The sequence below is a fragment of the Equus asinus genome, chromosome 4, assembly GCF_041296235.1.
Source record: "Equus asinus isolate D_3611 breed Donkey chromosome 4, EquAss-T2T_v2, whole genome shotgun sequence".
In the NCBI taxonomy this organism is placed as follows: Eukaryota; Metazoa; Chordata; class Mammalia; order Perissodactyla; family Equidae; genus Equus; species Equus asinus.
In genome coordinates, this window is record NC_091793.1 from 116,265,412 (window position 1) to 116,289,256 (window position 23,845).

General features: G+C 37.6%; 1 protein-coding gene and 1 pseudogene across 1 annotated transcript in view; one reads left to right on the forward strand and one right to left on the reverse strand.

Moving 5' to 3' along the window:
* The window catches only part of PDE11A (phosphodiesterase 11A), a 383,893-nt gene that overhangs the window by 342,709 nt on the left and 17,339 nt on the right, over nucleotides 1-23,845 (reverse strand). The gene's annotated exons all lie outside the window — the stretch shown is intronic.
* Nucleotides 10,893-12,433, forward strand: LOC106826583 (cytosolic 5'-nucleotidase 3A-like; annotated as a pseudogene).

Below are 23,845 nucleotides of genomic sequence, written 5' to 3' on the forward strand. Positions count from 1 at the left end.
TTACACCATTCATTGTATTTTCAGGGCTGGGTTCTGCTGGGTTAGGAAAATTGGACATACCAGCTGGCACTCACTCTCATAGAAGCAACATAGTCAGGAACAATTCCATAAATCTCAGTTCATGTCTGAGATATTTTAATAAAATGAGCAATCAATTAAACCAACAACAATTTTTTCCTAGTTTAGGATCTGCATAGGATAAAACAACAAAAGCAAAAAGCACAACAAACCCTGGGCTGCTCAAATCTACAAGACTCCCACATGCTTCTTTATACAGAGCTATAACAGACTTCCAATAATATCTATGGAAACTCCAAGTTTAAAACTTCAGTGCCCTGTCCCTTTACCTTACTTAAAAAGAAAGATTACCTCACAGGTATCATTGGGTATTGTCCCCTCCACCATAATCCACCCACCAACATGTGCATATACAAGTACATCTGATACATCTGTCTACACACTATACCCAATGACAGGACACTTCATATTATTGGTCAAGTTGACATTGAGCATTTACAAAAATCGACTAAAAGCTGGGTCATCAAGTCAGCCAATTTGAAATCACCACGTCAAATAACTGGTATCACGCAGAACATATCATTTAACCCCAATGTACTGTAGTTAGAAACAATAAAAAAGTGTAACTAAAGAAACAAAATATTTGAAAATTTAAAATACATTTCTGAACAACCTGTCAATCAAAAAAATCAAAATTGAAATTATAAACTATTTAGAAGACTACCAAGATGATTACATAAATATTATGTACCAAAACTATAGGACACAATTAAAGAGGTTCTTAAAGGTTAGTCTTAAGTGCTTGCATTAGAAAAGAAAGAAAAGCTCAACTTAATAAAGTGATCACCCAACCATAAGGAATTAGAAAAAAAATAACAGTAAAATAAACTCAGGAAGATGAGAGAAAATAATAAAAATAAGAGTAGAAGTTAATGAAAAAGAAAATAAACATATAATGTAGAGGATCACAAAGGTCAAAAAAGTAATAAAATATACAAATCTCTAGAGAGAATAATCAAGGGGAAAAAAGAGAGAGGCATTAAAATTTTTAAACCAGGAATAAAAAGGGGGCAAAGCTATAGTTGCTTCCGAGATTAAACAGATAAGATGTTATGAACGACTTTGTGCCTATAAATTTGAAAACTTAGATGAAATAAACAGATATGTACAGGTTAAAAAGAAAGTCTTTAAAACACACAGAACATGGAGAGTCCTATAGGCTTTAACGAAATTGAATCAGTAGTTTAAAATAGTCCCATTAAACACACACATACACATACACACATAGGCACTGGATGGAGATCTCAGCTATTTTACCAAACATTCAAACATTGGGAAATTCTAATCTTACACAAACTATTTCACACAATGGAAAAAGATCCATTTGTGATATAACTTTGCTTTCAAAATCAGACAAGGATATTATAAGAAAAGAAAAATAGAGATCAATCTCATTTATAATAAACATTTTTATAAAATAAGTCAGACAATATATAAAAAGGCTAATTTATTATGACCAAGTTGGTGTATCCTAGGAATTCTAGATTGGTTTATCAAGACAAGATCAATTAAAGTAATTCACCACATTAACAGTTTAAGGTGAAAAAATCATATCTTAATAGAGACAGAAAAAATTAGAAAAAATTCTACATCCATTTGTGATTAAAAAATAAAAGCAACAACCTCCTTAGCAAACTGGGAATAGATGGCTCTTTCTTTTTTTTTTTTTTAAGAAATCATGTCATATTTTAAGTGATAGTCCTTTTTCCCCTTGGGGAAGGAAGGTGCTTTCTTAACCCAATAAAGGGCGCTTCACAAACCCACAGAAAGCTCATACCTAACAACAAAACTTTGAAAGCGTCTTCCATAAGATCAAGTTCAAGATAAGGATTACTGTTTTTATCAATCTTATTTTACATTGTACTGGAGGTCCTTGCACAGTAAAGCATGAAACATAAATAAAGGTAAAGAATTGGAAAGAGAGAAATAAAACTTTCATTATTTGCAGATGATATGACTGCTCACATGGAAAATTAAAAAAAAAAAAAGCTTAACACATAGTGGCTATTTAATAAATGTTTGTTCAGGAAAATAAGCAACAAAATAGTTGTGAGGATTAAGTGAAATAACCTATGTTGACTATTTGGCACAGAGTAGGAACTTAGTAAATACTAATTTCCTTTCCCTTAAAATTTACTTTTAGGTTTCTATGTCACATGGGAAAAGGATTTTTATTCACTTTTTTTTTTTTTTGGTGAGGAAGATTGGCCCTGAGCTGCCATCTGTTGCCAATCTTCCTCTTTTTGACTGAAGAAGATTGTTGCTGAGCTAACACCTGTGCCAATCTTCCTCCATTTTTGTATGTGCTATGTGGCCACAGCACGGCTTGATGAGTGATGTGTAGGTCCATGCCCAGGATCTGAAACTGCGAACCCTGAGCCACTGAAGTGGAGTGCCTGAACTCAATCACCACACCACCAGGCCAACCCCAGGGGAAAAGGATTTTTAAAAAGTAAAAACTCAAATTAATAAGATGGATGTTAGAACCAAAATCAATACACAAAAATAAATTGCATTTCTAGATACAGACAACAATTGGCTAAAAATGTAAATTTTTAAAAGATACAATTTAAAATAGAAATAAGCATTTTTAAATATCTAGGATAAAATAAAGAATGGGTAAGACTTCTATAGAGAAAACAAAAATTTTATTGAAAAACATTAAAGAAGATTAAGTAAATAGGAAGATCCATCATATTATTTGGTAAGAAAACTGAATATTATAAAGCATATCATAGTTCTCTCCAAATTGATCTACAACTTCAGCACAATTCCAATAGAAATTCTATCAGAATGTGCATGTGCATGTCCAACTCAAAAAGCTGATTACAAAATTTATTTGAAAGAATAAAGAGTCAACAAAGGCCAAGAGAGTCCTGAAGAAGAACAAAGTGTGTGGTGGGGTTGGGAGATTCTCCCTAGGAGCTATCAAAACTTATTATAAACTACAGAAATTAAGGCTGTGTGACATTGGTGCAGACCAAATCTGCAGCCCAAAGAAAGACCAAATAGACCAAAGAAAGAATAGAGAGCCTAGTAACAAACACATGTTTATATGGAAAATGGATTTAAGACAAAGCAGACATTACAGATCATGAGAAAAGACGAACTAGTCAACAAATAACACTAGGTGAACTGTTTATCCAAATAGGAAAAAAAAAGAAGCTGTATTCCTATCTCACACTCTAACACAAAAATGAAGTGTAATTAGATTAAATACTTGCTATCAAACACCAAATTATAAAATTTTCCAAAAACAATATAGAATATTTTTCTTTATAACCTCTTGTTTCTTAAACAAGAAGCAAAGAATGCAAAATTTAATAACAATATCAATAAATTAAATTGCATTAAGCTCACCATTAAGAATGAAAAGCAAGCCATAGAGAAGAAGATATTAACAATAAATATAACCAATAAGGGGGTTAGTGTTCACAATATATCCATGTAAAGATCTCTTAAAAGTCTATAAGAAAAAGGCAAACAGTAGGAGAAATGGGCAACTGACATGAACAAGAATTTCATAGAATAGGAAACACAAATAACACAAACATACGAAAAGATGATTGAGGAGATGTTCACAGGGTTCACCATGGAGCATGTGCATGTCTTCCTATCCACTGTGAGTAACTTCTTCTTTTCCTGCCTGGAGGTAAATGAGGGCCATGGACCAAGTGGCTATAGGGAGAGTGGTTCAGCAGGGAAAGCCATAGTTTGTGCCTGGTGGCCATGGTGTTGCTGGCCCAATACATATTCACCTTGAAGACAGCCAGTAGAAAATCAAGATCAGGAGTTCTTGTCAAGATGGCGCTGTTAGCAGACATTGAACGTGCCTCCTCCCACGAACACAACCAGGTTACAACAATTTTGGGAAGAATCACCCAGGATTGAAAACTGAAAACTGGATAAAAAGAACCCCCACGACAAGGGACAGTCCTGACGAAAGCAGAAGAGGCAGTAACTCCGGCCAGAGAGGAAAAAAGCCACCTTTGGGAGCAGCAGAGCTTCTCAGCTGGCCAGGCGGGAGCCAACCTAAGGTATGCAGCCCTCCCTGGAGGAGTGAGGTCTGAAGCAGGGGCAATAGTGCTATAACCATCCTTCGGACTCAGCCCAACTGAGAGTGGGATCTTACTATCTAGCTTTGCTGGCTATTAACTGCAGCGAGGATGCCCCAGAAAAGCTATCGGTCGAAAGCCGAAAAGATCCGGGTCTTAAAGGGCCCACCTTTAAGCAGAAACTCACTCATTGCAGCAACGTAAAATCACCAGAGAAGGCTGACTGTCCTTTGGTGGAACAAGACTCACCTGGTGGGCTCTGGGTGCATCTTGGTGAGAGGAGGATCCTCTCCTGAGACTGAGACATTGGTGGGGGTCGTTGTTCTGAGCTGGTCCAGGCGTGCTGATACGGACACTGGTGGGGACCATTGAGGTGCGTCCCTTAGGCTGTTAGCCCAGGGGTCTGCCACACCCACTAGAGCACAGATTTAATCCAGCTCAGCCAGGGCAGGCAACCTGCCCTAGGGACTGGCCCCACCTAACAGCAAACCCTCAGGCTACTTTTCAGCCTGCATTGACTGAGTGCCTTGATCCTCTACAGGCAGGCAAGGGTGTCTGCCTCTGTGGGGCAGGGCTTGTGTGAGGACCAGGTGAACTGTGGGGGGCATTCGGGCAGAGGTGGGGGCCTCTGCGGTGTGGTCGTGGGGTACGCTCCAGGGGGTTGAGAAGTGTGCACGGACCAGGACTGTGTTGACAGTGTATGTGGTCCAGAGAGGGGTGAGACTTATCAGAGGCAGAAGACTTGTGCTTCACAAATAGTCATAAAAAGGATCAGCCCCACCTTCCAAAGCCTGAAACAACTGAGTGCCTCCATGCCAAGGGCCACCTCCACTCAGCTGCACTTCTAAGAGAACTGACATCAGCCTTGTTGGCCTCAGGCCTATCACAACTGTATGCCCCTGAGCCTAGCAACCACCTACACCGGGTACCAACCCAATTAAGAGGACACCTGCAATAAGAGTGTGCTAATAGACTTTGTAGCCAACAGTGCTGAGGCCCCTCCAAACCGGATTTACAAACAGCTGGCCAGGGAAGGAAAGATCAGACTCCCTGGGTACCTGCAGTGGGAGCAACCCTGCCACAGCAGAAGAACACAAGTAGCCCACAAAGGGGTCACTCCTGGTTCTTATGGTCTGGTGACGACAGGGAAGCACACTGCTGGGCCTCATAAGGCATCTCATACATAAGACCACTTCTCCAAGATCAGGAGACATAGCCGACTCACCTAGTACAAAGAAAATAGCACAGAGAAAGAGGCATAATGGGGAGGCAAAGGAATACTTTCCAAGAAAGAGAACACTACAAAACACCAGAAAGAGAACTAAGTGAAACAGAAACTAGCGACCTCCTTGACAAGGAATTCAAACAAAATATAATGAGGATGCTCACAGATATGCAGAGAAGAATAGATGAACACAGTGAGCACATCAGCAAAGAATTGGAAGATATAAAAAAGAACCAATCAGAAATGAAGAATACAATACTTGAAATGAGAAATTCACTAGAGGGACTCAATAGCAGAGTAGAGGAAGCAGAAGAACGGATCAGCGAGCTAGACAAAGGATTAGAGGAAATCACCCAAGCAGAACAGAAAAGAGAAAAAAGAATTAGACAGAATGAGAACAGTGTAAGGGAACTCTGGGACAATATCAAGCGTGCTAACATTTGGATTATAGGAGTCCCAGAAGGAGAAGAGAGAGACAAAGGGGCAGAAAATTTATTTGTTGAAATAATAGAGGAAAATTTTCGTCACCTGAGGAAGGAAACAGACATCCAAGTTCAGGAAGAACAGAGAGCTCCAAACAAGAGAAGCCCAAAGAGGCCCACACCAAGACATATTATAATCAAAATGTCTAAAATTAAAGACAAAAAGAGAATCCCAAAAGCAGCAAGAGAAAGGCTACAAGTGACATATAATGGGAAGCCCATCAGGCTGTCAGCAGACTTCTCAGTCGAGACCCTACAGGCGAGAAGAGAATGGCATGACATATTTGAAGTGCTAAAAGGAAAAAACCTACAACCAAGAATACTCTATCCATCAAGGCTGTCATTCAGAATGGAAGGAGAGAGAAAGAGCTTCCCAGACAAGCAAAAATTAAAGGAGTTTATCACTAAGAATCCAGTTCTACAAGAAATGCTGAAGGGACTTATTTAAGTGGGAAAGTAATGACCACAAATAGAGATAAAAGAAAAAAAGTTATCAAAAAAACCCAAACAACAATAAGAAAAAACAGGCAATAAAATCACTCGTAAGGTAAAAGTATAGTAAAGGCAGCAGATCAACTACCTGTGAAGGTAATATGAAGGGTAAAAGACAATGTACTAAAATTACCTATTTCAATAAGAGGGTAATGGATAGACACACACTAAACAAAAGGCTATATATGATGTGAAAAACATATAATGTGGAAGGAGGGGAGTGAAAAAGTAGAGCTTTTAGAAAGAGGTCAAGCTAAAGAGTCTATCTTCTCAACATAGACTGTTATATGCATAGCATATTAAATAGGATCCTCATGGTAACCACAAACCAGAAACCTATAACAAGCAGGAAAAAAAGTAAGACAAAAGAAATCAAACATATTACTAAAGATAGCCATCAAACCACAAGTGAAGAGAGCAAGAGAAAAAGAAAGGAACTGAGAAGAACTACTAAAACAACCCAAAAAAAGAAAAAGTGACAAAATGGCAATAAATACATATTTATCAATAGCTACTTTAAATGTCAATGGATTAAATGCTCCAATCAAATGCCTTAGGATGGCCAACTGGATAAAAAAACAAGATCCATGTATATGCTGCATACAAGAGACACACTTCAGACCTACAGACACTCACAAACTGAAAGTAAAAGGATGGAAAAAGATATTCCATGCAAATGGCAAAGAAAAGAAAGTGGGGGTAGCAATACTTATATCAAACAAAATAGACTTTAAATCAAAAACTGTAATAAGAGACAAAGACGGGCACTACATAATGATAAAGGGAACAAGCCAACAAGAAAATATAACACTTGTAAATATCTACGCACCCAACATAGGAGCACGTAAATATATAAATCAATTATTAACAGACATAAGAGGAGAAATAGACAGTAACACAATAATAGTAGGGGACTTTAACACTCCACTTACACCAATGGATAGATCATCCAAACAGAAGATCAATAAGGAAACACTCACCTTAAAGGACACATTAGACCAGATGGACTTAGTAGATATATACAGAACATTCCACCCAAAAACCACAGAATACACATTCTTTTCAAATGCCCATGGAACATTCTCCAGGATCGATCACATATTAGGCCACAAAACAAGTCTCAATAAATTTAAGAAGATTGAAATAATACCATGCATCTTTTCTGACCACAAAGGTATGAAACGGGAAATCAACTACAGAAAGAACACCAGAAAAGCCACAAAAATGTGGAGATTGAACAAAATGCTACTGAACAATGATTGGGTCAATGAAAAAATCAAAGAAGAAATAAAAAAATTCCTGGAGACAAATGAAAATGAAAACACGACATGCCAAAATCTGTGGGATACAGCAAAAGCAGTTCTACGAGGAAAGTTTATAGCAATTCAGGCCTACCTCAACAAAGAAAAAAAATCCCAAATAGACAATCTAAAAGTGCACCTAAAGGTACTGGAAAAAGAACAACAAACAAAGCCCAAAATCAGCAGAAGGAAGGAAATAATAAAAATCAGAGCAGAAATAAATGAAATAGAGACTAAAAAAAATAGAAAAAATTAATGAAACCAAGAGCTGGTTCTTCGAAAAGATAAACAAAATTGACTAACCCTTAGCTAGACTCACCAAGAAAAAAAGAGAGAAGGCTCAAATAAATAAAATCAGAAACGAAAGAGGAGAGATTACAAAAGACACCTCAGAAATATAAAAGATAATAAGAGAATACTATGAAAAGCTATATGCCAACAAATTGGAAAATCTAGAAGAAATGGATAAATTCTTAGAAACATACAACCTCCCAAAACTGGACCAAGAAGATGTAGAAAATTTGAATAGACTGATCACCAGTAAGGAGATCGAAACAGCAATTAAAAACCTCCCAAAAAATAAAAGTCCAGGACCAGATGGCTTCCCTGGTGAATTCTACCAAACATTCAAAGAAGACTTAATGCCTATCCTTGTCAAACTCTTCCAAAAAATTGAAGAGGAGGGGAGGCTTCCTAACTCCTTCTACAAAGCAAACATTATCCTGATACCAAAACCAGACAAGGACAACACAAAAAAAGAAAATTATAGGCCAATATCACCGATGCACATCGATGCAAAAATCCTCAACAAAATACTAGCAAATCGAATACAACAATACATTAAAAAGATCATACATCATGATCAAGTGGGTTTCATTCCGGGGATGCAGGGATGGTTCAACATGCGCAAATCTATCAACGTGATACACCACATTAACAAAATGAAGAATAAAAATCACATGATCATCTCAATAGATGCAGAGAAAGCATTTGACAAGATACAGCATCCATTTATGATAAAAACTCTAAATAAAATGGATATAGAAGGAAAATACCTCAACATAATAAAGGCCATATATGACAAACCCACAGCAAATATCATTCTCAATGGAGAAAAACTGAAAGCTATCCCTCTAAGAACAGGAACCAGACAAGGATGCCCACTGTCACCACTCTTATTTAACATAGTATTGGAAGTCCTAGCCAGAGCAATCAGGCAAGAAAAAGAAATAAAAGGGATCCACATTGGAAAAGAAGAAGTGAAACCATCAGTCTTTGCAGATGAGATGATTTTATATCTAGAAAACCCTAAAGAGTCCACTAAAAAACTTTTAGACATAATAAAGGAATACAGTCAAGTTGTGGGATACAAAATCAATGTACAAAAATCTGTTGTGTTTCTATACACTAACCATGAAGTAGCAGAAAGAGAAATTAAGAATACAATCCCATTTACAATTGCAACAAAAAGAATAAAATACCTAGGAATAAACTTAATGAAAGAGGTGAAAGATCTGTACGCCGAAAACTATAAAACATTGTTGAAAGAAAAAGAAGAAGACACAAAGAAATGGAAAGACATTCCGTGCTCTTGGATTGGAAGAATTAACATTGTTAAAATGTCCATACTTCCTAAAGCAATCTATAGATTCAACGCAATCCCTATCAAAGTTCCAACAACATTTTTTACAGAAATAGAACAAAGAATCCTAAAATTTATATGGAACAACAAAAGACCCCGAATAGCCAAAGGATTCCTGAGAAAAAAGAACAAAGCTGGAAGTATCACACTCCCCTATTTCAAATTATACTACAAAGCCATAGTAACCAAAACAGCATGGTACTGGCACAAAAACAGACACACAGATCAATGGAACAAAATTGAGAGCCCAGAAGTAAACCCACACGTTTACGGACAGCTAATATTCAACAAGAAAGCCAAGAGCATACGATGGAGAAAGGAGAGTCTCTTCAATAAACGGTGTTGGGAAAACTGGACAGCCACATGCAAAAGAATGAAAGTAGACCATTCCCTTACACCATGCACAAAAATCAACTCAAAATGGATTAAAGACTTGAATGTAAGACCCGAAACCATGAGACTTCTAGAAGAAAACATAGGCAGTACGCTCTATGACATTGGTCTGAGCAGCATATTTTCAAGTCCCATGTCCGACTGGGCAAGGGAAACAAAAGAAAAAATGAACAAATGGGACTACATCAAGCTAAAAAGTTTCTGCACAGCAAAGGAAACCATCAACAAAACGAAAAGACAACCTAACAATTGGGAGAAGATATTTGCAAACCACATATCAGATAAGGGGTTAATATCCAAAATATACAAAGAACTCATACAGCTCAACAACAAAAAAACCAACAATCCAATTAGAAAAATGGGCAAAAGATCTGAACAGAGATTTCTCCAAAGAAGAAATAAAGATGGCCAACAGGCATATGAAAAGATGCTCAACATCATTAGCTATCAGGGAAATGCAAATCAAAACTACAATGAGGTATCACCTCACTCCAGTCAGAATGGCTATAATTAACAACACAGGAAACAACAAATGTTGGAGAGGGTGTGGAGAGAAGGGAACCCTTGTCCACTGCTGGTGGCAGTGCAAACTGGTACAGTCACTATAGAAAGCAGTATGGAGTATCCTCAGAAAATTAAGGATAGATCTACCATATGATCCAGCTATTCCACTGCTGGGTATTTATCCAAAGAACTTGAAAACACAAAGGCATAAAGATACTTGCACCCCTATATTCATTGCGGCATTATACACAATAGCCAAGACTTGGAAGCAACCTAGATGCCCATCAAGGGACGAATGGATAAAGAAGATGTGGTATTTATACACGATGGACTACTACTCAGCCACAAGAAATGACGAAATCCAGCCATTTGTGACAACATGGATGGACCTTGAGGGTATTATGCTGAGTGAAATAAGTCAGAGGGAGAAAGTCAAATACCATATGATCTCACTCATAAGTAGAAGACAAAAATGACAAAAAGAAAAAGACACATAGCATTGGAGATTGGACTGGTGGTTACCATTGGGGAAGGCGGGAGGGGGGAGGGCAAAAGGGGTGATTAGGGTCACATGTGAGGGGATGCACTATAATTAGTGTTCGGGTGGTGAACATGATGTAATGTATCCAGAATTTGAAATATGATGTACATCTGAAAAAAATAAAAATTAAAAAAAAAAGAAAATCAAGATCATTGAGATGAATATTGGATAAATAAGAAATGACTAATCAAGAGTCTGCTGTCCTTGTGAAAATGATGCCAAAATTCCAGAAACATGCAATTCACATCAAGAACCCTACAAGGGTAGAAGAAATTATCTGCGTTGTTGTCAAAGGAGCTGCCATACTTCAGATAATAACAGACTTTTATATGACACTAAGTAGACTTTCCTCCAAAGAAAAAGATGCCCAACATGTCATCATATCATTGACAACTGTAAACTGGTTATAGATAATTGTCAAAAAAAGATATTCAACTAAAGGAAAAATATTATGCTTTTGAAGTTGACCTAGTTTTTACCAGAGAAGAGAATTACCCTTATGTGGTAGAATAGTATACTAAGTCACATAATTTGCTTGTTGAACGCTTTTGTTTTCTTTAAGATTGGCCCTGAGCTAACATCTGCTGCCAATCTTTTTTCTTCTTCTTCTTCTTTGTCTTCATCTTCTTCTCCCCAAAGCCACCCAGTACATAGTTGTATATTTTAGTTGTAAGTCCTCCTAGTTCTACTAGGTGGGACGCCACCTCAGCATAGCCTGATGAGCGGTGCTAGGTCCACGCCCAGGATCCGAACCAGTGAAACCCTGGCCCACTGAAGCGGAGCACGTGAACTTAACCACTTGGCCACAGGGCCAGCCACTATTTAACACTCTATCAAAGTTAAACTTAAAGAAATTATGGAATAATCTGATGTCATGTTCAAGGAAGGATATGAGATTTATTTTATAAGCTCCAACAACACAATATCCCTGTGTTCATATTTTTTGTATTGTATAGGTGAGGTGCTACAAGAGGTTACCTGTCAAGCTAGTGTTATCATCCAAATGTCAAAGTAGTGTCCAATTTCATAGATTTTGATGGAAATGGGGTTTTCAAACAACATAAAGGGGATTTAATCCACATATTTAACAAAAACAGAATATTTCAATCCACTAAAAGACAATAGCACCATGATTCTGTTGGGAGACTCCCAAGAAGACTTAAGAATGGCAGATGGAGCAGCCAATGTCGAACACATTCAGAAAATTGGGTATCTAAATGAAAGAGTGTAGCCAGCCCTGCTGGCCTAGTGGTTAAGACTCAGCACTCTCACTGCCGCAGCCTGGGTTCATTTCCTAGTCAGGGAACCACACTACCCTTCTGTCAGTTGTCATACTGTGGCATCTGTGATGCTGAAGTCTATGCCACTGGTATTTCATATGCCAGCAGGGTCACCCATGGTGGACAGGTTTCAGTGGAGCTTTCAGACTAAGACAGCCTAGGCAGAAGGACCTGGCCACCCACTTATGAAAAAATTGGCCACGAAAACCCTGTGAATAGCAGTGGAGCATTGTCTGATATAGTGCCAGAAGGTGAGGGTTCAGCTCTACTGTACACAGGGTCACAAAGAATCAGAATCAATTTGACAGCACTAACAACAATAATAATAATAAGTGAATAAGTGAACTTTTAGAAAAGTACAAGGGCTCTTGCAATATTGTTTTAGTACAGTTTAGTACTCATTGGAGGTAGCCAACACTATCCTACACAAGTTTCTATAAATAAGTATTCTTCAGGAACACCTTTCTCCCGTAAACTGATACAAGAACTTCTCATCTGCTCATTTTGCTGAAAGACTGCTATTTTAACGTGCTCTTGCTCTTAAAGTTTTTCCTTTATATCACTTCTGTATTTTTCAATACACTGAATCCATCAGCTGGAAACCCTTTTTTCTCCACCTCTCCCAACACACTCCCCACCATATTTTTAAAACAGGTTAAAAAAAAAAACTTGAAGCCAAAATTAGAGAATAACTCCTTACTTTTCCAAAACTGATTTTGTAGTTTAATATTATCATGCACTTTTTGAGGAATCTTTTTATACTGGGAAAGTTTATATAAAACTTTCAAAAAGTAGTTTCAGGAAATGGTCAAATAATGTGCATGATTTTAAGTGTTGCTGTTTTCATAATTTGGGTAAATCACGCTGGTGGTATCAGCATCTCTGAAAAACAAAGGGTGGGGATGATTGATGGACCTCTTTAGTGACCAGGAAAATAAAAATTAAAACCACAATGAGATACAACTTTCAACACACCAGACTGGCAAAAACTAAAAAATCTGACAATATCAAATCTTAGCAAGAATGTGGAGCAACAGAAACCAACACACATTGCTAGAGGGAGTGAAAATGCTGCGCCCTCCTTTGGAAAACAGATTGTCATTTAAATTTGACATGTGCATAAGCTATGGACCCAAAAATTCTACTTCTACATATATACTCCAAAAAAACTCCTACACAAGTACATTAGTCTCCTATTGCTGCTATAACAAATTACCACAAATTTAGTGGCTTTAAACATGAATTCATCCTCACAGTTTGGGAGGTCGGAAATCCCAAATCAAGGTCAGCAGGGTTGCATTCCTTCTGGAGGCTGTAGGAAAGAATTCACTCCCTTGCCTTGTCTAGCTTCTGTAGGCCTTCTGCATTCCTTTGCTCATGGCCCAATCCTCCATCTTCAAATGCACTTCAAAGCAGTGCAGCATCTCCCTATGTCTCTCTTGAACTCTGACCCTCCTACCTCCCTTTTATAAAGACCCTTGTGACTATATTGGCCCCCTCAGATAATCCAGGATAATCTCCCCACATCAAAATCTTTGCTTAGTCACTTCTTCAAAGTCCCTCTTGTCATACAAGGCAACATATTCACAAGTTCTGAGGATTAGGATGTGGACATCTTTGGGAAGCCATTATTCAGCATACCACACAAGTAAACCAGCAGACATGTACAAACTGTTTACAGCAGCATTATTTACAGTAGCAAAAAAAGCCCAGAAATAACTCAAAAGCCTATCAATGGTAGAATGGATAAATTGTGACATATTTATTCACAGGGATATTATACAGAAGCGGATATTATGACTATGCATTTCAACATGAATTAATCTCAAAAACATAATGTTGGGCAGAAAAAGAAGAATGTACATAGAATGATTCCATTTATACAAAGTTCAAAAGCAGAGAAAATGAAATTGTATAGGAAAACAGACATAGATGGCAAAGCAACAGAATAATCACACAATACTCACAATGGTGATTACAGGAGTAAGTTTGGGGAGGGAGTATGACGTAACTGTGAGGGGGCAGCAGACTTCAGTGGTAATGGCAATGTTTTATGTCTTAACCTGGTATAAGTAGAAGGATGTCCAGTTTATAATCATTCTTTAGGCTGTACGTATACATTTTCTTCTCCCCTTTGGATAATGACACATTTCACAATTTTCAAAAAAGGCAATGGACAATACAAAAAAACTGAGGGGCTAAAGCTCTTATCACTGCCAATATGTTCAGCACACATTTTGTTTTTACTTTCATTTGCAGAGTTCTAAGGGGCATGCTTTAGCAACGTACGTGAGCAGTTAATAACCCAACTCTCATTATGGTAATGGCAACACTGTGGCTAGACCACTAAACTAAGACTTTACTCTCCAGAGTTACTGGTACTAAAACTGAATGTTTATTCAGAGAACGATACACTTCAATTTGTTCACTTGTCTTGTCTTTTACTGTGTTGACATTGCTATGTATTACAGATAATCTACTAAATAGAATTGCCTTCCTTCTCTACAGTCCTTTCCACACTGTTTTGTCCAAATAACTTTTATGACTTTGATCTACTGACATGTAATGTGAAGTTAATAATCTAATCAACAAATATAGATTGATAATAATAAGCAGTCAGAACTAAAAAAAAAAAAACTATGTCATTTGTTTGTCCAAAGAAGTATTAACCTCTAATTGGATAAAACCTAAAATGAGCTATTTTCGCATGCAAAAAAAACTTTTTTCAAAGGCGGCAGAACTCAATATTTATTGTAAGTCCATGTGGCAATAGTTCTCCAGTTTTTCCATAATACTGTATATGACAGATGTCATTGTCAAGGTACCAAAGCACTTAATTCCCCTTTTGAACTATGTGTTCAGTTTCACATACCTGTCCTGTATCCTTTTCTCTAAGAAAAGACAATATTTCAAGCATTGCCCCCTAGATGTTACAATACAATTAGCTGAATCTGCCTGTGAATTAAAGGACTCTCTTGAGCATAAGTTCCTCATAACACTCACATTTATCATCTCACAAAAACTTTAGATGATCAGACAAAAATGATTTTCTCACATAAGAAGCTGTTGCTTTCTTTTCAAAGATGTTTAAAGAAATGGTATAAATATTACTATTCTTTCTTTCTGTTTCTATAGGTGTTAAGTAATGAGCATGCTTTCTTGTGTGAGCAAAGGGGACAATTAGTAAATGTGGCAATTTTCTTATATAGGCTCAGCTAGCCTCACATATCACATAAATATGCAATAATTCTAAAGATACATATAACTAAATAAAATCCATATTGGTTATATACTTTACCTATTTTATATTATAAAAGATCTAATACAGAACTTTATATACAGAATTTTGAAGGGTGTGTGGATAATCAAAACTAATAGACTTTTGTGCATACTGGAAGATATTAAAGTATAGGTAATCAGTTTTATATAATATGCTTTCCATTCTCTCCACAATGGGCCTCAGTATGTGATTTTGTTGATTAATATTCAGAATGGAAAAACTGATTTTAAAATCCTGAAAGTATGTAAGATTTTCTGCCATGAATTCTCTAAAATCATTATTATGTTACATAGAAGTTTTTAAAAAACAGCAGTTAGGGGCAAGAGGGCTGTAACCAAGACATTGCAGCAGGCAACGAAAGGTAAAAATTCTGAGCAATTCATCAACATTGAACCCCAGAGATTCCAAGCAGTCATGACACCTGTCTCTCCCTTAGCTGACAGAGTATTTTAACCAGGAATAAGGTACCTTTTTTGATCTTGCTTTTGCATTATTGAGGGTGTATCTTGTGAGCTTAATAACAACTTAACTTTGACAGCAGGGGTTAACACAGGATTTAGGCTTCTTCTATTGGTGGTTCGGGGTACTAAGGAAATATATCCAAAATGTCAATGACAGAAGACTCTAATGCCTCTAACAGCTCTGCTCTTGTCAACTGAGAAGAACACCCTTGGAACTGCGTGGTAAGTATTTTATATATTTGGAAACCAAGGTAATGAGCAGTTAAGCAATGTACCCAAGGCCAAGGGCAATAAGTGACTAAGCCTGGATATTAATAGCGGACTGCTTGATTTTCCAAATCCACACAACACATCGTGTGCTTAGATTTTATATGCCTTGTGGTCTGAATATTAATTAGAAAAACTTGAACCAACTTTGGTCCAGATCCACAGCAACTAGCAAAGACTTACAGGTGGGATAAAAACTTTCCCTGTTGTTTTTTGTCTTGTGCTCCTAAATTTAGTCTTGATGGAGGTCTTAAGACCCTTAGTAATTCATCAAGATTGTTTCCAATTGTGGTATATAGAGTGACATGCTGAGGAACAGAAACCTGCCTAAACTTCTTGACTTATCATCCCCAACCATCCACCCAAGGGCATCCTTAGCATTTGACACCATCTTTTCAGATGGGTCTCTTAAATGAAATAGAATCATGACAGCTTGTAAATTTCCTAGCCACAAATTCCTTAAATTCAACTGAGATAAAAGCAGATGAGAAATGATTCTGATAATCCATATCTTTGCAAATAACTAATTTAGAGGTGTACTTTCTGCAGTAGTGATCTGAGATAATACAATCTCCTAAAAGCTATCAAGAGAAGGAATTACCACAGCTAAAATATTCTTCTGCAGGATAATCCTGCAAAACTCAATACATCTTGGCCAAGCTTTCTTAATAAATTTCTAAAGAAAGGTAAGTGCTTTTTATGGGTCATGACAGGGAGCCTAAGCTCTATTCTTGTCTCCTCCAACAGTCAATTGAGATCTCAGAACACTGGATCTGGACCAGTGTGTGTTACAACAAAAGCTTCGGTTAGATGTAGGGATGGGTATCACATGTTGTTCATGAGGTCAAAAGGTGGAAGAGGATGGCAAACAGAGGTAGCATTTGAAAAGAAGGCCAAATCAGAAAGCTAAGAAGAGCATGCAAAAAGCAGTCAATCAGAGGGGCAAGCAAGAGAGGAACAATCTAGATATACTGTTTCAAAGAAGACTAGGAAGTTCAGAGAGTTTAGTAGGAGACAGAGAATGGGGGGAGGCAACACCCGAAACAATCTCCAGAGATGAGGGGCTACTGTTCCCCTTGGGTGTGGGTGGTGAGGAACCCATTTCAGATGCTGAGGAGGAGGGTTTCATAGGTTTTTTTTCTTTTACAATATAAAGATGAATTATGAGACATAATTCACGTCTTATTCATAATTATAAGACATGAACTTTAGACATAGATTCTAATCAGTATTGTCATAAAGACAATTTCTGGTTGTGGTTCATGCAATGTGGCCTTATACTATTATAATCATACCTGGCTGATATTAGGTAATCAGTGCACATTTGTGAAATGGAATTTAAGGAGTGGTATGCTTTTTGATAAGAACCAATGCTATTTTCCTCACAGACAGTCTCTGTCATGGACATGTGACTCATACTGATACCTCATAAATAGCATGAATTCCTTAGGAAATTTCTCCACTGTGCCCTCCCTTCACACTAAATTCAAGATTTTAGCCAAATTCTGCAGTGCTAAGTATATATATTTACCCATCCAGAAAAGACAGGTCAGGATTCTACTGACACTAAAACTTGCCTTGAAGAGAGAGCAGCAACACAATCTGGCTTTGAAACAGCAGACAGTTCATGACTTTGGCTTTCAATCTTGGTCTTCCAAGCCAGCAGACAAGCATAAGGTAGACAGTGTCATACCAATTACTCCAGGATTGCTTGTGGTAAGTTAGCCTTTAAAAGACGTACTAAATGAGGCATGTGATCTGTTTAAATTGTAAAGGAATTGAGGTAACTATGGAACTGAATGATTCTTCAGATACAGTGGCTATCATTCACCAAGAGCCTACCATGGACCTGGTATGCATGCCACGCATTTTACATATATATAATTTTCACAGCAGCCATGCAAAGTGAGTATGATTGGCTCCATTACATACATGAGGAACCTGAGGCTACAAGAAGGTAAGTAACTTACCAATAACTGACCTAGAGTGCTAACTCAGAGATGCTTGAGTCTAAAGCTTGGGCTCTTTTCATCACACTATGCCACTCTGAAGAGTTAGCCATTTATGCTCAGGGCCACTGTCCATGTTGTTGTTAAATGCAGCTCCAAGACCATAAAGAGATCTGTCAGCAGTAATAAACAGTAGATTATGTTCAACTTAACGCACTAGAAAAAGTCAGAAGTTAACACTGTTTGTCATTCTTCTTGGTGGCCAGTACATGATCACTTTTTTTCCAGTCTATAATTAAACATATCAGCAAAGGTTGACTTCTGCAGAAGGAAAACAGAGAAGAAATCAAGTATGCCCCCCAAAAGTTTGAAGCTCTTGCTTCATGAAGAGTGGGCACATTATAAATTGCAAATATCTTTTCCCAGGTGTAGCCCATTTCAGAGAAATGATGAAATGACTAAAGAAAGTGAAACTAGAATCCTGATTTTACTTTATTTTCCGAAAACAGAAAGTTGATATGTAAGTATAATGTATGATTTCCCAATATATTCCCTTGAGCTAAACCTCTCATGATCATGGTCATATAGGAAGTTCTTGGGAAGTGCAAAAACTGCTGGATGTGATGCCAAAAGCCCTCAATTCTGTCTCAGCTCTGCTACTGTTTAGGCCCCAAAATTCTGTGCCATTTAACTTCTCTAAGCCTCAGTTTCTTTACCTTTTAAATGGAGATAATGATTCCTACCTTTCACAGCAGTAGGGATGAATTGAGATGAAGCATTTTATAACTCATAAAGTGCTACACAAATAGACCACTACATTCAGAATACAGAACAGGAATCAGACTAGAAGCATTAGGAACTCTCCAAATTCTGTCCCCACAGCTTGACTAACTTCCTGTCTTGAGTTCTGTGAGATTTCCCTAGATGTTATTTCCGATGTTATCCCACACCCCACTTATTATTTTTGATTGCTTCAGTGGCTTTCTTTCCCCAGCAATCAAACCAATTCATAGCTAAAGCAGCAAATGCCCCCAAAGGACTTCCTCTCTAGCCAAACAGCAAAGAGCTGTTGGACCAACAAATCATTGTTATGGCTACAACTTCAAGCCCTACTTACAGTTCACCCATAGTATCCAAAATGCTTCAACAGTAAAGAAAAATGTGCAATTTATTCTAGGATAATTTGCTTGCTTATATACTCCAGAGCTCTAGGTCTTTTCTCAGAGACAAGTGTATATCTCTTATTTTACAATGGATATATGCAATTATAAGATCTGCAAAGAACAACCCTAGCTCTGCCTTGAAAATAAATCAATATCTCTAAAATATCATGGGAAATCTGTTAACAATTTCCTCCAGTTAATCCCTAATGATGTAAACAGATTTTCTCAGCAGGTTTTGGTACTGACCAGTTGTGATGCAAAATGAAAGGTTTAAATTTTTAAAGGAACTGTCCATGTTTCACACTTACAACCCAGCTTCCAGAAATATCAACTGTATAGTCCATGTCAAAGTTGTCTCACAACTTTGGTAAAGGGCATTGTGAAAAGATGTTGAATAGCTAGTTACTCATTGTTTACACACCACAACAGAGGCAGCAGGTGCTTAAGAACACAAATTGTGGCTCCAAACAACATGGGTTCAAATCCTGGCTGTCCAGCTTATTAGGTGTGTGATCTTGGGGAAGTTACTTAATCTATTCGTACTCAGTTTCTTCAACTTTACAAAGGATTGATAATAGACCTACTGTATCAAATGGTTGCACAAAATAAATATGTTTATATATAAAGTGCTTAAGACAGTGCCCGGCACACGGTAAGCCCCTTATAAATGTTAACTATTGCTACTATTATTATTTTGCCTTCACAGGCATTAACGGGTTATATTGCATACAGTGAAGTTTCCAGAGGCATCGCCTCCCAAACTCTCCAAACATGATACAATTGCTGGGATCTTTGCATGTAAATTATCAATATCACCTGATGTTAATGGATATGAATGGCTAACGCACTTTCTGGAAGGCATTCTGACAGATTTTTTAACTTCATATTCTGTCAAGAAGCCTTCTTCTTTCACAGACAGAATTAATACACATGAATATGTGAGCAGAACATAAGTATAATCCTTAATATCTCCCATAGTAATAAAAGTGCAGAGTCTAGACAAAGTCAGACAACCTGGGTTTGCATCCTGGTTTTGCCACTTACTAGCTGTGTAAACTTGGGCAAGTCACTAATCTCTCAATGTTCAGTTTCTTGATATGTAAAATGTGGCAAATAATGGTATCTATCTCACAGAGCTTTGTGAGGATTAAATAAGATAACTAAATCTTAGCACAGTGCCTAGCACAAGGCATATACTCAATAAGTGCTGGCTACTGCTATTAATTTTTCTTTAGTTTGGTTAGTCCAGTTGATACAAGTCCTTGAGTGTTAATTGAAAAACAAATTATATTTGCAGTTGATACTTCAATGCCTATATTTGTAACAATGAAGTTTTAATAGCGGAAGTCTTTTCTCGTGTCATTATAATGTCAGATTTAGTTCACTTGAAGATGCATTTTTGGAAGATTTTATTATCAACCTTATAATATAGAACAATCCTGGAGTAGCTGTCTATGAAAGGTATAGAAATATGTTGATAAGGTGGTTGACCTCTGTTAGAGAATCATCAATGATTCTTTCTACTTAAGACTTTGGTTTGTTTTTATAATTTAAGAACTGGGATCAGAACTTCAGAATGATAAAATTATAGAGTTAGAAGGTTAGAGGATATCTAGTCAAGGAGGGCTGTTGACTGCCTCATTCAAGTAAGGCAGACATGACTTAAACATGGTTTGCCTTTGGCAAAGCTGAGCTAGTCAGTTCATCTTTGCTTCCCTTGTAGCTTCCCTTTACTTTTCTCAGTCATCGAACCTATCTTGGTTCCATTATTGTTCTTACCAAGTGGTCAATTTATTTCTGTTAGTGTTAACTTCTAGTCAACTTGTTCACTGCTGATGGGCTCTCAGAGATGTTTAGAGATTCTTACAGTTGGAAAAGCCAGAGATATTGAGGGGAATTAAGCTATAATAGTAGAATTATAGGTTGTGGAGTTGTTAGTTTGGGGTAGAGACCATTGCCCAATATCTTTTGCTCACTATTCCTACGTCTAGGGCCTCTCTTCTTCCTGTGGACTCAGTATTCTTAGATTGGAATAATTATGCAGAAAAAGTTTCTTTGATTTTTGACTTGGAGACAAAGAGACTCAGATCCTATGACAAAATAGTTGGCTATATCCTCTGTTGCAGTTAATGGGAAAACCCAGAAGGAAATCTGAGCCCAAATCATGTCTTTCTTAAAGATATCACCCAATGGCAATACCAAGGAATGGCTTATCTCCAGCCTTTCCAAAGATATGTAAAGACAACATCTTGTTACACAAATAGAGCTTTATTACAAGTCCCCTAGTCTATACTTCCAGCCAGACAGTAGCCCTGAGCCCCTCCAGTAACATTCTGGAATAGCCACTGGTAACACTATGAGTGGCTCAGACATGAGTCTCATTCAACACTAAGCATACCTTGCTACAAAGCTACTAATTGTACAACTCTCTGTAAAGCAGAATTGTTTTGTAAGGTTTCTGCTCTTTGCTTCCATTATTAAGATGAAATTTTAGAGCTGGAAAAGTCTTAGAAATCATTTCCTAGCCCTCTCATATTACATGTGAAGATTCTGAGGTCCACAGAGCAGGTCATCTGACCAAGTTCCCATATGTGAAGAGTGCAGGGCAGCCCAAATCTGTGTTGCTCTCCTGCTCATAGGCCTTCTGTGGTTCTTTGTCTTCAAAGTGAAGGTGACCAGGATAACAAATCCCTTGGATAATCTGCCCCCACCTTCCTATCCACTGCTTGGACTCCTTGTTGCCTCATAAACTTTCTATGTAGGAAATGATTAAGAGTACAATTAGACCCATTAGGAGGCAGTTTCAATCATCTAGGTGAAAGATAATGGTGACTTAGACTGGAGTTGTGGTAATGAAAATGGAGAAAAACAGACAGACTTGAGATCTGTTTTAAAGAGCGAATCAAAAGAACTTTCTGATAGATTGAATATGGTGGGTGAATAAAAGGAAGGAATCAAAGATGATGCTTAGGTTTCTGGCTTGGGTAACTAAGGATAAAGAAGACAAGATAGGAGCAGGAGAACGTTGCAGGGTGAGGTAGTGAAAGAAAGAGTTAATGTTTCTGAAATAACAACCTACTTGAGAGGTGGCACGTACATGTAAAAGGAGGAATGACTCTTCCTTCTTCTCTGGATTCCAAGAGGAAAGATTTCCCTTAACCTCTGCAGCCTTTGGACCCAGCCCTTGCTCCTCCTCATGGAGGTAGGGTAAGCTACCTGATTAGGGTGCTAGGGAAACTAACTGGGCATGCATAGCCCAGCCACTTCCTCCCCTTTATCTTCTGGAATCAGGCAGCCCACAGGAAGCATGCCTCTGCTCTGTTCCTCAATGCTGTGAGTTTCAAAGGGATAAGCCCCTTCATGTGGGGAGGACTGTAGGCATCCAGCCTCGTCTGTATCTGGGAGGGTAGGTCTATCTAATTCTGGGAGTATTATAAGCCCATAAATATAAGCCCATACTCCAATATTTGCTTAATAAGTTATAAATGTGATAATGTGATGTCTCATTTCCTCCTTTGTCTTATTTCTCATCTTAGTCAGATCAGGGCAGGGAAGAAAGATGTTATTTATTGGGGCTTCTTAAAGATCAAGAATGGGAGAAACAGTGATGGAGGAATACAGAGTCCTAACTAACACTCATGGTCTTGTGACCTCAGGAAAAAGACTCAGTGCTTGCTTCCTAATCTATAAAGGGAGAGGATACCACCCACTCCACCTTTCTTACCAGGTTATCACGAAGATCATATGAGATGAGGCTGCAAAAGCGCCAGGCTCAAATTAATGTTCAAATATAGGAAACATTACTTTTAGCTCCAAATGCATTGACTAAGGAAATTAAAGATGGAACTTCTGCAAAAAGAACACAAAAAATGGACAAACTAATATTTCTATTGTGATAATAGTTATTATAGATATTTTTCTATACACGTCTCCTTAGGCAAATGGTGGTTTATCAAAGGTGAAAGCCATGCAGGAAAAGAAAGAAAAAAACAAGTAGTCCAATGCTCATTTATTCAAGTTATCCTATTTCAAATGTTGAAAAACTGGCCTAATCTTTAGCTTTGTACATTTATAGAGAATTTGTGAATTAGAAATGCATTCATATGAACAGATTCCTTTATCAAAGAAAGAAAATATTATCTTTCATAAAGCTGGAGTGTAAAGGTGTTAAAAAAAATACAAGCCAGGCATTACATTCTGATAGAATAATGAAGCAAGATGCAGATGTAAAGGCATAATGTGGACCTCAGTCAAGAGCAAACGTCAGCTCTAGGAAACAGAGCCACACAGCTTATAGAGTTTGGTTGACTTTCCCTGTGATGGATTGTCACAGAAGAGCAGCAGTAAGTCCTGTGGCTGAATTTTACAAATGACTAAGCAAGTTTCAACGCGTTGATACATTGGGGGAGAAGCAATATAATAACAGAGGTGATTAAATCCCACCTGCTTCCTGGCGGATTCAGGAGGATGGAAAATATTTCTTTTATGTGTACAAAAGGAAAAAAAGAACCCTGCAGGGGACATTCACCATTAGGAACTTTAGGTTAACAGAGACAAGACCTCAAACAATCAATCAGCCTGAGAATTGCTGGCATGGTAACTTCTGTGTTGCTGTTGCTAAGAATTCCTGGTGGATACCAGGCTAAGAGAAAAACATACCAAAGAAATAATATTTATCATTGTTCTCATTTTAATAAAAGCCTGGATGTTGTATACCAAGTGTTTAAATACC